Here is a 12,427-nt window from a genome sequence, read left to right on the forward strand (position 1 = left end):
AATTACACTCCATTTATGTAGTATTTATCAAAATGTATAAATGCATTCTACTGTCAAGTACAACTAATTAGAACAAATAAAACAAAGAAACTCCGAATTCAATTTTCATGTTGAAAAACAGGAAAACTGGAAAATCAAGGTAGAGGAGTAAAACAAGATGAAAATGGCAATTATGCAGAAATGAAGGTGCACACTCTATCATGACTAAATTTAAGTTGCTACCATGTGGTTAAAAGAGATTTTTAAAATATGAAGCAGTTAGCCATTTCACATTATCCATAAAAATGCATGTTTTTGGAAGAAACTTTTTATCCCTGTTGTTCCCCCACCCTCAGCTCTGAAGCATTAAGATAAAACTTCCCCTTCATCATTTATAAGGAAAATACTGGGAGATGGGGTGATGTATCTCCTTAACAGCCCACCAATTATAAACTCAGTCCAGAGACTATTCTCAGCAACATTCCCAGGATAGTTCAAGAGCACAAGGCCAAAGGCAATTCAGTGGAGCCTCCACTGAAGGCTGGGTTCCCACTCACAGACTGTGGCTTGCTTGTACTGTGCAGTGATCAGACCTGGACTAGGAGAAGCTCTGAGCTGCAGGTCTCTGGCAACCCTCCAGAAACACAATTTCTTTAAAATCAGGCTTTGAAATGAATTGAAGGAACAAATAAGTTCAGGCTGTGCTCTCGGTAATATTGTGTAAGCATCTAAGTAAGAAATGTGATTTCTATCCCTTATGAAATACATAGATCTTCCCAGGACTTCAACTTACATGAAGAAACACCTCTCATCTTTGTGTGTGTGTGGAGGGGGCGGTGGGGAGAAGCGAAATGCTGAAGACCATGCTAACAGGTGTCTGAGAGGATAAGTAGCTGCAAAAACGTGCAAATAATTAATAATTTATTCCCTACGGACTACATTATAGAGCACTAAAGCAGAGTTTGGGAGTTCAAAAGTTTTGCTAACTGGGTAAAAATCCAGTTTTTCACCCCTAGGCAAGTTACCTAATCTAAACCTCAGATTCTTCATATATTTATGAGGGATAATATTAGCCACTGCATTTTTACACGTGCGAAACCAAATGGGATATTATAGATAGAGAACTCACTACTGTGATAAATCAGAACATGTAGTTTATGATCCACAGACAATGTCATAGGACTGTGATGATTTACTATGGAGTATGGTAAAACTGTCAATATCAGTTGCTCATGGGTAAAATAAAAATTTCTTTTCAAAATAATCTCCATCATAATCAACTCTTAAGCAGTATAGCTTCTCAGTGAACCTTTGATGAGAATGAATAAATCGCTAGATGTACCTCTAATTAACCAGCTGAATTGATCTGCACCACTGAGTCATTAGATATAGACCAGTTCAATGCTGGGTTTAGGTCATAGGTCAGTTTTTCCTGGCTACTGTAGAAAGAGTTTTACGTCTGTAGTTTGGGTGGGGTCAGGGAGAGTTGAAAGGGCTTTAGTTCATTCAGAAGGGCTTTTGAATCAAGACAAAAATTAAAAAGCAAGAGGCCAGAAAACAGATTTTTTTTTTTTTTTCATGACCCCACATCTTTCTGGACATGGTTCTTATTACCTTTTCACTCTGATTAAGCATACCCACACACACACACACACACACACACACACACATATTTTGCAGTGTGTGTGTCTGTGTGTGCGCGCGCGTGTGTGTGTAAGAGAGAGAAAAAGAGAGGTAAGCTTAAGTTTTTATGCTTTTTATTGATTTCCAACAGGTGGGGCAGCTCAACCAATTCATAAATATTTGATGGAAGCAGATTATAACTCAGTATGAAGACACACTGAATACAGCCCCAGATCTGATATGATTGTTTGTTTTATAATTTATGCCTAACTTAGTAAGGAGGTCTGCGTCCAACAGAAATAGAAAATCTTGCTCTGTTGGAAAACATGCAATTATTTCTAATGACTATTTTGTTCTAGTCAAAGGAAGCCACGGTTAAGAATTCAGACCTTGAAGTCACACCTATCTATGTTAAAATCACAGTCTGACAAATCCCTAGCTGTGATGTTCTGGAGAGTATGCTTAGCATTCTGAAGTTGAATTTTTCTCATCTATATTTGAGTCTAATAGTACCAGTCTCTCAGTTTTAGTTGGGTAGATCGAATAATCTATATATGTACAAAGCATTTAACAAGCTTAGCATATACAAAACCCTCAAATACGATAGCTGTGACTATTATTATTTTGATCCCTGATTTATGGCTACAAGTGAATACCCTGAGAAATGTGAACTACAACTGAACCATTGAGAAGTGACTGGCTGATGTGCTCCTTCACTGTGCAGTTATCACTGCACCAAATCACCTTCACCAACTGACACTGAAATGACATTGGGACATGAAAACGCATACCAATATGTAGGAACTGTTATTATTTTTATTACCCCCATGTCTATTGTGATTCAACCTAACTTGGAAACCTGCTTTCAGGACCTTGATTTTATTTTAGAAATTGGAACAAAAGTCAATACAGACATTAATTCTACACCAAGAGGTTATGTTATTTTGAATAGATACAAAGAGGTGGATGAATCTGTGAATAGAATTTCCCCTGGAAGCCTGTAATTGGTTCTTACATACTCTTATTGTCAGGCAGTATAGACATTTTGTGCATTAAACGTCATAACGATCAGTGACAAAATTATCTAGAAAATGCAAGAAACCTATAAATGATGATGTTAATAGAATCTGGAAAAGGAAGGGCTCCGTGTGAGTGAAGGAAATGAATCAAATGCAGGGACTGCTCAGTGGTGCTGAGGCTTCAATTTGCACATCTGCGATGATGGAGTCACCTAATTACCAAAATGTCTACCTGTGACATAACTTCGCAATTGTGAATCTGATACGATCTAGCCTCAGTCCCCAAGTTTTCCTACCAGAACAATAGTTTACAAAACAATCCTTGATAGTCTAGGCTTTCTTAGAAACACAATCATCACACTGTAGCCAGAGTATAACTCTGTTATTTTGAGAACCCAACATTGCTTCTAAGAATATGGTGCAAAGGACTGGTTATAAATAAATTTCAAGAACTAATTTTTCTTAGTTGCTTTTCTTCTTGTAAAAAACTATTTTCAGTACCAAAATTCATAAAGAGGTGTGATTGTGGTGGAATTAAAGAATATTTTATAGCTGGTCAGTGGTTTCTATGTAAAGCATCTCATTTGGTCTCATAACAATGGTACCTGTCTGACATCATCAAAACAGGTATCACCATCTCCATCTTCACTGGAGTAAATTAGAGCTTGGAGAAGGGAGTGATCACCTGAGGTCACCTCGCTCTGAGCCCTGTGCTCCCACCTCTGACTCTTCTCTCACCTAACCTGTTATTTTAGAGTTAACTTCTTACTCGCCTATATTTGCAGAGGACCAGTCTTTTCTGGTCAGTCCAAATGTCCCTTTCCTTTTCTAGCAATGGGATGCCTTTCAGAGCACTTCCATCACAGAAGAGATAATTGTATAAATTTGTGGCGAATTCTCTTCCTCATAAAATAATCTACCCTGAGGCTCAGTTACTATCTCTATTCCCGTTAATCACTGAAAATCTGGTCCTATACTGTGTCCAAGGAATCAAAATTCCTCTGCATTATAAAAGCCAAGGCATTCAACTGGCCGGTCATGTTCTGAATGGACAGTTCTCATGCTCTTTCTGCTATATTGGGACTTTTTTTTTTTTTTTTTTTCAGTGCTGGGGATTGAACCCAGGGCTTTGTGCTTGGGAGGCAAGCACTCTGCCAACTGAACTATATCCCCAGCCCCAGGACTTCTTTAAACAATTGCACTGAGTGGGAATTCTCCAGTTTCTTGTTAGAAGTACTTGAATAGAAGTTGTTCAAGAAGTCCAGAAGTCCAGTTGTCACTGGACTTGACAACTTTCTCTCTCAGCTTGGAATGATTAACATCAATGTTCTGCTACATGACAATATTTTGCTCTGGGATTTATCAGGGTATTTTCCAGTAAGAGCACATTTTCAAGCCATGACAGAGAAGGCTCTGGATGAATTCTGACTCATGTGGCTTTTCCAGGTGGAGGAAGTGGTGAAGGGTGAATGGTGGTTTGGTTGTTCTCAATGTAGCCTTGGAAATTCCAAATGGGCAGTCACAGCAGAGAAAGTGGTTTCTTTTCTTTTTAGGACCGTGATATTTCCTTAAGAAAGTGACTTTGTCATGGGGAAACAAATAAACGGTCTCAAAATAAGCCTTAGATGCTTTGCAGAACAAAAGTAAAATTATGCTGGGCTCATACATGACTCGTACTGCTGGTCTGGCTTTCTTTTCTTTTCTTTCCTACTTTAGTAACTGAAGCCTGAGGGAAACTGTTGGGGGAGGTGGGGGAAACGGAGAGTGGAGGAGGGAATGAGCATCCTGCTGAGAAAGAGGAGAGGGAACTCCAGTGCCCAGGAGCCCTAAGACCTTGAGCAAGTGATTGAGTACCCTGACTCCTGACTCACACACAGTGCAGTGTCAGGCCTTGCCACTGAGTTAAAGCCCAGTAAGTGTAGCTATTCTTAGAGGGGCTGTTGCATTCAGGAAAAATGTTTGACCTGGGCAGACAGCATCACTGTTAAAAGAAAGGCTCCTTAGAGCAGCGCCAATTGCTCCTGAATAAAATGATAGTATGGATGCGACTCATTTATGAATCCACATAAATAACTCTGCTTGGACTGAAAAAAAAAAAAAAAAGCTGAGCCACATTCACTATTGGATATTTTGGGAAGTCAGCAGGGAGTTTTCCTAAGAAACCATTTACACCCACTGAGCAGAAAGGCAGCTACATCTAACTGAGGCCTTCAAATCCATTTTTGTAGGAGAATGCAAAAGGAAGAAAGGAAGGAAGACAAGAAGGAAGGGAGTACCCTTCCTCTTCTGAAAATCAGGGAGAAATGAAAGATGAAAAACAAAAACTAAAACAAAAACAAAATAAAACAACAACAAAAAAAGAAGTCAAACTCTAGAATTGAAAATCCTTGACTTGGATCCATGATAGAAAAAGAAGTTAAAAGTGCTTATCTCCCTTCATCTCTACACATGCACAGGGGTTGGAAGCAATTATCTCATTGTTAGAAAACAGATAGTAAAACACTAACTAAATGGAGTATTTGGGGAAGAAATTATTCTGCATGGCTGAATAATTAGGCAAGGGTAAAAGCCTTTAAACATCATCATTAAACACACTTGAAAAAATTTAATTGACACATAATGTTTGTACATATTTATTATGGGGTACAGTGTGATAATTTGGTACACAAAAGTAAAGAAGCATTTCTATCTCCTCAAATAATTATCATTTTTATGTGTTGGGAAGCTTCAAATTCTTCAAACTATTTTGAAATATATAATAAATCTTTATAGGCCCTAGTTATTTTGAAGTACACAATAGATGACTGTAAACTGTATTGTTCCCATATATCATTAGAGAAAATTTCTCTTACCTAATTGTGTTTCGCTAACTCTTAACCCTGACCCCAACCTCCTTGCCTGTAGTGATCACTCTTCTCCGCTTCAATGAAATCAGCATTTTTACCTCCCACAAATAAGTGAGAAAATTGAGGCATTTGTCTTTCTGTGCCTGTTGTATTTCATCCACCATAATGTCCTCCAATTTCACCTGCATCATTGTAAATGACAGGATTTTATTCTTTTTCTAGCTGCATAATATTCCACAGTGTGTGTGTGTGTGTGTGTGTGTGTGTGTGTGTGTGTGTGTGCACCTGCAGGTATGCCCATCTCATTTTCTTTATTTATCCATCAATGAACACTTCAGTTGATTCCATATCTTAGCTATTATGAATAGTGTTGCAATAAACAGGTAAGAGGCATCTATTTCATATGATTTAAATTCCCTTTAGTATAAATCCAGTAATGGGAATGCTGGTTCCTATAGTGGTATTATTTTCGGGTTTTTTTTTTTTTTTTTTGAGAAAACATCATACTGCTTTCCCTTAGAGTTGAACTGATACACATTCCCACCAGCACTGTGTAAGTGTTCACCTCCTTTACATCTTCATGAGTTATTCTTTTTGCCTTTTTCTTAATAGCCACTCTAAGTGGCTAGGGATGATACCTAATTATGCTATTGATTTGCATGTTCCTGATGATCAGTGACCTTAAGTACCTTTTCATATCCTTGTTGGCTATTTGAATGTCTTCTTTTGAAGTGTCTCCTCAGATAATTTGTCCATCTGTAATCAGATTATTTGTTTTCTTTTCCAATTGAAAATAATCCTTTAAGTTTCTATTGAATGTTAATCCCCTTTCAGATGGATAGTTTTCAAATATTTTCTGCACCAGAAAAAAAAAAAAAATCCATTAGAACAGATAAAAAACTTCCTCAAATGACAAGGTACAAAATAAACATTCAAAAAACAGTAGCATTTTACATATCAATAACAAACATGCTGAAAAAGAAATCAGAAAAGTAATCTCTCTCAAAATAACCTCAAAAAATAAAAGGCCTTGAAATAAATTTAACAAAGGAAGTGAAATATCTGTATAATAAAAATTATGAAACGCTAGTAAAATGACACAAAAATCCACAAGTGGAAAGAGATCACGTGTTCAATGACTGAAGCATTAACATTGTACAAATGTCCTTACAATCCAAAGTGATCTACAGATTCTATTTGACCCTCTTCAAAGTACTAATGATATTCTTCACTGAAACAGAAAAAGTCCAAAATTCACAAGAAATTATAGAACACTCAGAATAGACAAATCAAACTTGAGCAAAAAGCACTGGAGAGATCACGAAATACATTACAAAGTCCTGGTAACTAAAACAGCTTGGTCTGGCATGGAAACAGATGCATAACCCAATGAAACAGAATAGAGCCCAGGAAATAATCCGTGTACTTTCAGCAAAAAGATGTTCAACAAAGAGAACATGAACATGCACTGCAGAAGGGACAGTCTCATCAATAAATGGTACTGGAAAAATCAGACATACCTATGCAAAAGAATATGTATAATAGATCCTTATTTCTCACCATATACACAAAAAATCAATAAATTAATTCCAAATGGTGCAAAGATCTAGATGTCAGACTTGAAAGGATATAGCTGCTGAAAGAAAGCACATACACACACACAAAAAAAAACCAAAAAACAAAAAACAAAAAACATTTGAAGACAATAATATAGACTGTGAAAAGCCATCTATGAGACATGCATGAAATGAGCAATGCTCAAGCCATTAGACAGGGAAGCCCTGTTTTGGGAACTCCCAGGCAGAACCCCCTGGTGCAAGAAAGCCCAGCTCATGTAATGAGAATATATCAAACTAAAAAAATTCTACAGAGTAAAGCAAACAATGCACAGTGAGGAGGCAATCTGCAGAATTGGATAAAGTATTAATAATAATAGTTACATAAAAAGCTTCTTTTATAGCTTTCCATTTGGTGTTTTTTTATTTCTGATTATAAAAGCAAGATGCGATGAGCACAGTGAAAGTGGGTTTGTGTAGTACAGTGTAATAAGGAAGTCAAAATAATGGCCTTCCATCCCATAATCCAGAGAGAGTCACTTTTCCTTTTGTCTCTCAAGTTGTTAAAGAGCACTGTGAACATTGTTCCCAGATTCAGTCAACAAAAGCCCTGGGTGAGGATCAAGGCTCAGACCTTCCTGGGAGCCTTCAGCCAGTTGGGAAGCACTTGACAATTTGGGATAGATGTTAGTAGGACTTGTAGTGAGTGTTGGAAGACATTACCCCCAGTGCCAAGATGGAGAACCATGTTCTCCTGCAAAGAACAGCCTGGGGGGCCATTGCAGGAGAGAAATCTCAGCTGAGGTTCAGGGGTGAGAAAGGAAGAAAAATCCTTTTTAGGCCTGGAGAGTAGCCCCCACCAGGGAGTTACATTGACTCCATCTAGGTAACACAAGACAATGTCCCTGAGGATGTGGACAATAGGCACCAGGAAACTTCCCTTACTGTTCCCTACCTGCCCTCCCGCCCCACCCTGAATGAGCCCCCACCAAACTCCTCCCATGACTTGACTGCTGCACCTTATAAGACCCAGACCCTGTTGCGGCCTGCTCCCATTTTCCCCTGGACAATGTGCCCCTCCCTTGCTTAATAAAGCATCGCTGGTCTGATGAGGTCTGCCTCCATTTTCTTTTTCTTTCTGTATTCTCTTTCACGGACTTTCACTTCTCATTTCAGGACCGCTAATTTAGTCTTCAAAGGTCTGTCAAATAGAAAATAGCAATTATACACAATGGAATTTTATTCAGCCATAAAGAAAAATAATATTATGGCATTTGCAGATAAATGGATGGAATTGGAGAATATCATGCTAAGTGAAATAAGCCAATCCCAAAAAACCAAAGGCCGAATGTTTTCCCTCATAAGTGGATAATGGGGGTGGGGAGGAGGGGGGGTTAGAGAAGAATGGAAGAACTTTAGATTACATAGAGGGAAATGAGAGGGAGAGGGTATGAAGGATGTTGGAATGAGATAGACATCAAGACCCTTTGTACATGTATGATTACATGAATGGTATGATTCTACATCATGCACAACCATAGAGACGAAATAATGTACATTTATGTACAATGAATCAAAATGCAGTCTGTAAAAATAAAAATAAATAAATAAAAAATGTTAAAAAAAGAAAATAACAATTATAGAGGCCCTTCCCCACCTCCACTAAGTTTCTATCCTAGGCCTCAACAGACCATGATAAAAACAAAACTGGAATCACTCATTCTCAAGTTCCAGCCACCAAAAAGAAACTAAGCTGTTTATCTACCTTTCTGAGAAAGCAGGGTTAGAGAGGAAGACAACTTTCCCTAGCAGGTCAGTTCCACGCCTCTCGATAATGAGGTTTCTTCTGCTTGAATCTTTTCACAGAAAAGGTAATCTGAAGCGAGCTGATGGTAACTCATCAGTTATTTTTCTACTGTTCTGTCTTCTGGCTCCAGCCCTAGGAAATGACCAATCTAATTTTTGTATGGTTTTGTTTACTTCAGCTCTGTCTGTCTACAAGGTCAAACTTCTCTGTTTGACTCATTGGGATGCGTATTTTATTTTATGAAATGAAGTGCTTCCTGATTATAGAATTGAAAATAATGTCAATTAGAATCATTATATTAAATTGTTGTAATTTTGTCCTTCAACAGATCCTTTTTCCATATAAGGAAATATTCACAATTTCTGGGGATTAGGAAACAGCATTATGAACGATGTTTGACAAATTTGAAATTTTATTTGACACAATTTCCTGGAAAAGGATATTTGTAGAACTAAAACCAAAAATAGAATATCCTCATGATCCTAATTCCGTGAATGAAATTGAATCTGTAATTTAAAATAGTATCAATAAGTAAATTCATTTCCCAGAGAACAGCAGCACCAAATGATTCCTAACACTTAAGGACGAACTAACGCTAATCTGACACAAACTTAACCAGAAAAGTGAAAAAGAGGAGCATTTCCAGATTCTTTTTATGGGGCATCTTGACCTCAGTAGTAAAACTTAACAAAGACATGTTAAGCTAGAAAAATTATTGGCAAATCATTCACAGAAATGTAAACACAAAAATCCTAGAAAAAAATAATAAGCAACTAAACCTGTGGCATATAAAAATAATAATATATCACAACCAAGTTGGGTTTATTCCACACATATATATATTTAAGGTTTAAAATTCAATCAATGTGATTTATCATATTAGCTCATTAAAAATCACATTATAAAAATACACATTTGGTATTTTATTGTGTTTGTGTACATACAATAAAACTCTAAGCAAACTATAAATAAAAGCCGATTTCTGTTATTTAATAAAAGGTATCTACAAGAAAATATCACACTGGTTAATAAAACCTTGAAAGCTCTCTCCTTCAGAATGGGAACAAGTCAGTGATGTTGTCTACAATGATTTCTATTCACTAATATACTAGAGGTCAGAACTCAATAGAATCACGCACACAAAAGAAATGAAAGTCAATAGAAACAGAAAGTAAGAAAACTGTAATTATGTATAGGCAGTATTATTGTATAGATAGAAATTTCAATCCTTTACACTATGTAGATAAATTATTACAATAAGTAAGCAAATTTAACAAGGTTACCTATGAAAGACAAAAATGAGAATTCAAGCACTTTCTATATACTTGTACAGATTGTTGAAAAATTATATTTAAATTTAAATGTAATTATATTTACATTAACATATAAAATCAATTGTCTTGGAGTAACTGAAACATATGTAAGAATCTTTTACAGGGAAAACTTCAAACATTACTGAGTCTTTTTTTTGACTTGAGAAAATAAATGGGTAGACCTCGTTAAAAGATTATAAGAATGGATGTTGCAGAGAAGTTCATTTTCTTAAAGATTCAGTCTAACTCCTCCTTAATCCCAACTACCTATGTTCTAGAAATTGAAAAATTTATTTTAAAATATATATGTGAATGAGGAAGATCAAGATTAGGGACAAATTCAAAATTTAAAAAAAAATGTGGAGTACTTTTGCTCTCAGCTCTAAAATCTTATTATAAAGCTGTGACAAATCAAAAAAGTGTGGTACTGATTAGTTCCAAAATAAGCAAATCATTGTTAGAGAACAGAGAGTTCAGAAGCAAACCCACATTCATGCATTCACAGAATTTGTGAAATAAAAAGAGAACACAAAATTCTTTGCTATGCATTGAGGGGAAGTAATTTTTCTTGAAAGTGTGGTTTGCATCAATTATATATTTGTATAGGGTAAATGAACATTGTGATCCCTACCTCAGATGATAACTCATTTCAGGTGAATTTTGAATATAAATGAGAAAGAGCAACAAACCAACCTTCCAAATGCTGTTATAAAAATTATCATCATGTTCTTGGAGAAGTCACAGATTCCCAAAAGATTAAACGCACGTGTGCACAAGCCATTTAAATTGTTAAATGATTGGCATTCGGGATTATCCGAATATATAAATTCAAATGGCAGCAAAGAAACGATGAGGTAGCACTACCTCCTTGCCACAATGGGAGAAAAAGCAAATTAGAAAAAGTAAAGTAAACCAAACATCTGACAATTCCAAGTGCTGTCAAAAGATGCTCATCAATTGCTGGTAGGAGCTAATTTGGTAGAGTTACTTTGTGAAACTATTTGGTACTATCTACTATAATGAACCTATGCTTAACCGAGTGACCGAATAGTTCTCTCCTGTGTATATACCCATGAGAAAATAATGAAAATATCCCCTGAAAAATATTTTTGAAAATATGCATGGTAGCAGTATTCTTAATAGCCCCTAACTGGTATTAGCATTAATATCCATTAACAGTATAGTGTTAAATTGTATTATATTCATACAATGGAATATGTATACCAATGAAAAAGATTTTAGGCTATATGCTCATCAGACATGTTGCTGAGAAAGTACACACTGATACTGAATGACTCCCTTTATGTAAGGTATAAAAACTGGCAAATGATTATGTGGACTCATCTTGAGAACGAATATGCTGTCATAGTCTTTAATAGAGACTTTGGATTTTTCAGTAAGGTTGTATGTACTCCTCAACCAGGTGCTTTAATTTAGCTGTAAGGCTGTCAGCAGCAGTTGAGAAAGTTGGAGGACTGATTGATTCTTCATCTACTTTAAGATTAGTCATAAGTGTACCAAGATTAAAAAAAAAATAATAATAATAGCAGAAACTCAAATCTCCCAGAAGCACCCTTGACTTGGGATTCAGAAGACAAACAGGATTCAAAATCCGGACCCTGGCTTTTGACTGGTGATCCTTACTCAACTCTGTAAAGCCTCATTGTCCTTTCAGGGCATGTCCCAAGGTTGTTGCAATAACATGTACTGCAAGAGGGTATTTGCTAGCAAGAGGACATATAAATTATGAATAGAATTTTGCTGATAACGTTTAATATGCTGGTTCCACACTCCTTTACCAACAGGGCTCCGAGCCTGCTCTGAAGTTCTCAAATGAAAATCACCCTTTGTTCCCTTAGGGATGCACAAAGCCCCTGTTCCCATAGCAACACTACCACATGATGTCAGAAATCAGGGTTAGGCCTTGAAGGATAAAGCAAAAAGTGAGTGTTGGCCAGCTAGCATGGAAGCTTCCTGAATAGACAGTGCTGTGCCTCAGGAACAGAAGGAAAGGGCACACATATGTGCACATGTTGAGTGATTCCTACTATGCTTGAGAATTGTAAATAATCTGTTTCGTAAAAAGCATGCAATTTTGAGAAGTCAGTATTGTGGTGTGTCAGATCACTTAGAAAATGGGGTTCCTTTTGCATTCATTAACATCTATTTTTGGAAATTATAGGTGAAAAAATGTATTTGTATCCTTAAAATACTGAGACTTTTGTCTTTGTTGGGGGTAGGTAATGATCAAGAGAGATAGGAAAGTACAGGAGAGTGTAGTAAA

The sequence above is a fragment of the Sciurus vulgaris genome, assembly GCF_902686455.1.
Source record: "Sciurus vulgaris genome assembly, chromosome: 12".
Classification (NCBI taxonomy): domain Eukaryota; kingdom Metazoa; phylum Chordata; class Mammalia; order Rodentia; family Sciuridae; genus Sciurus; species Sciurus vulgaris.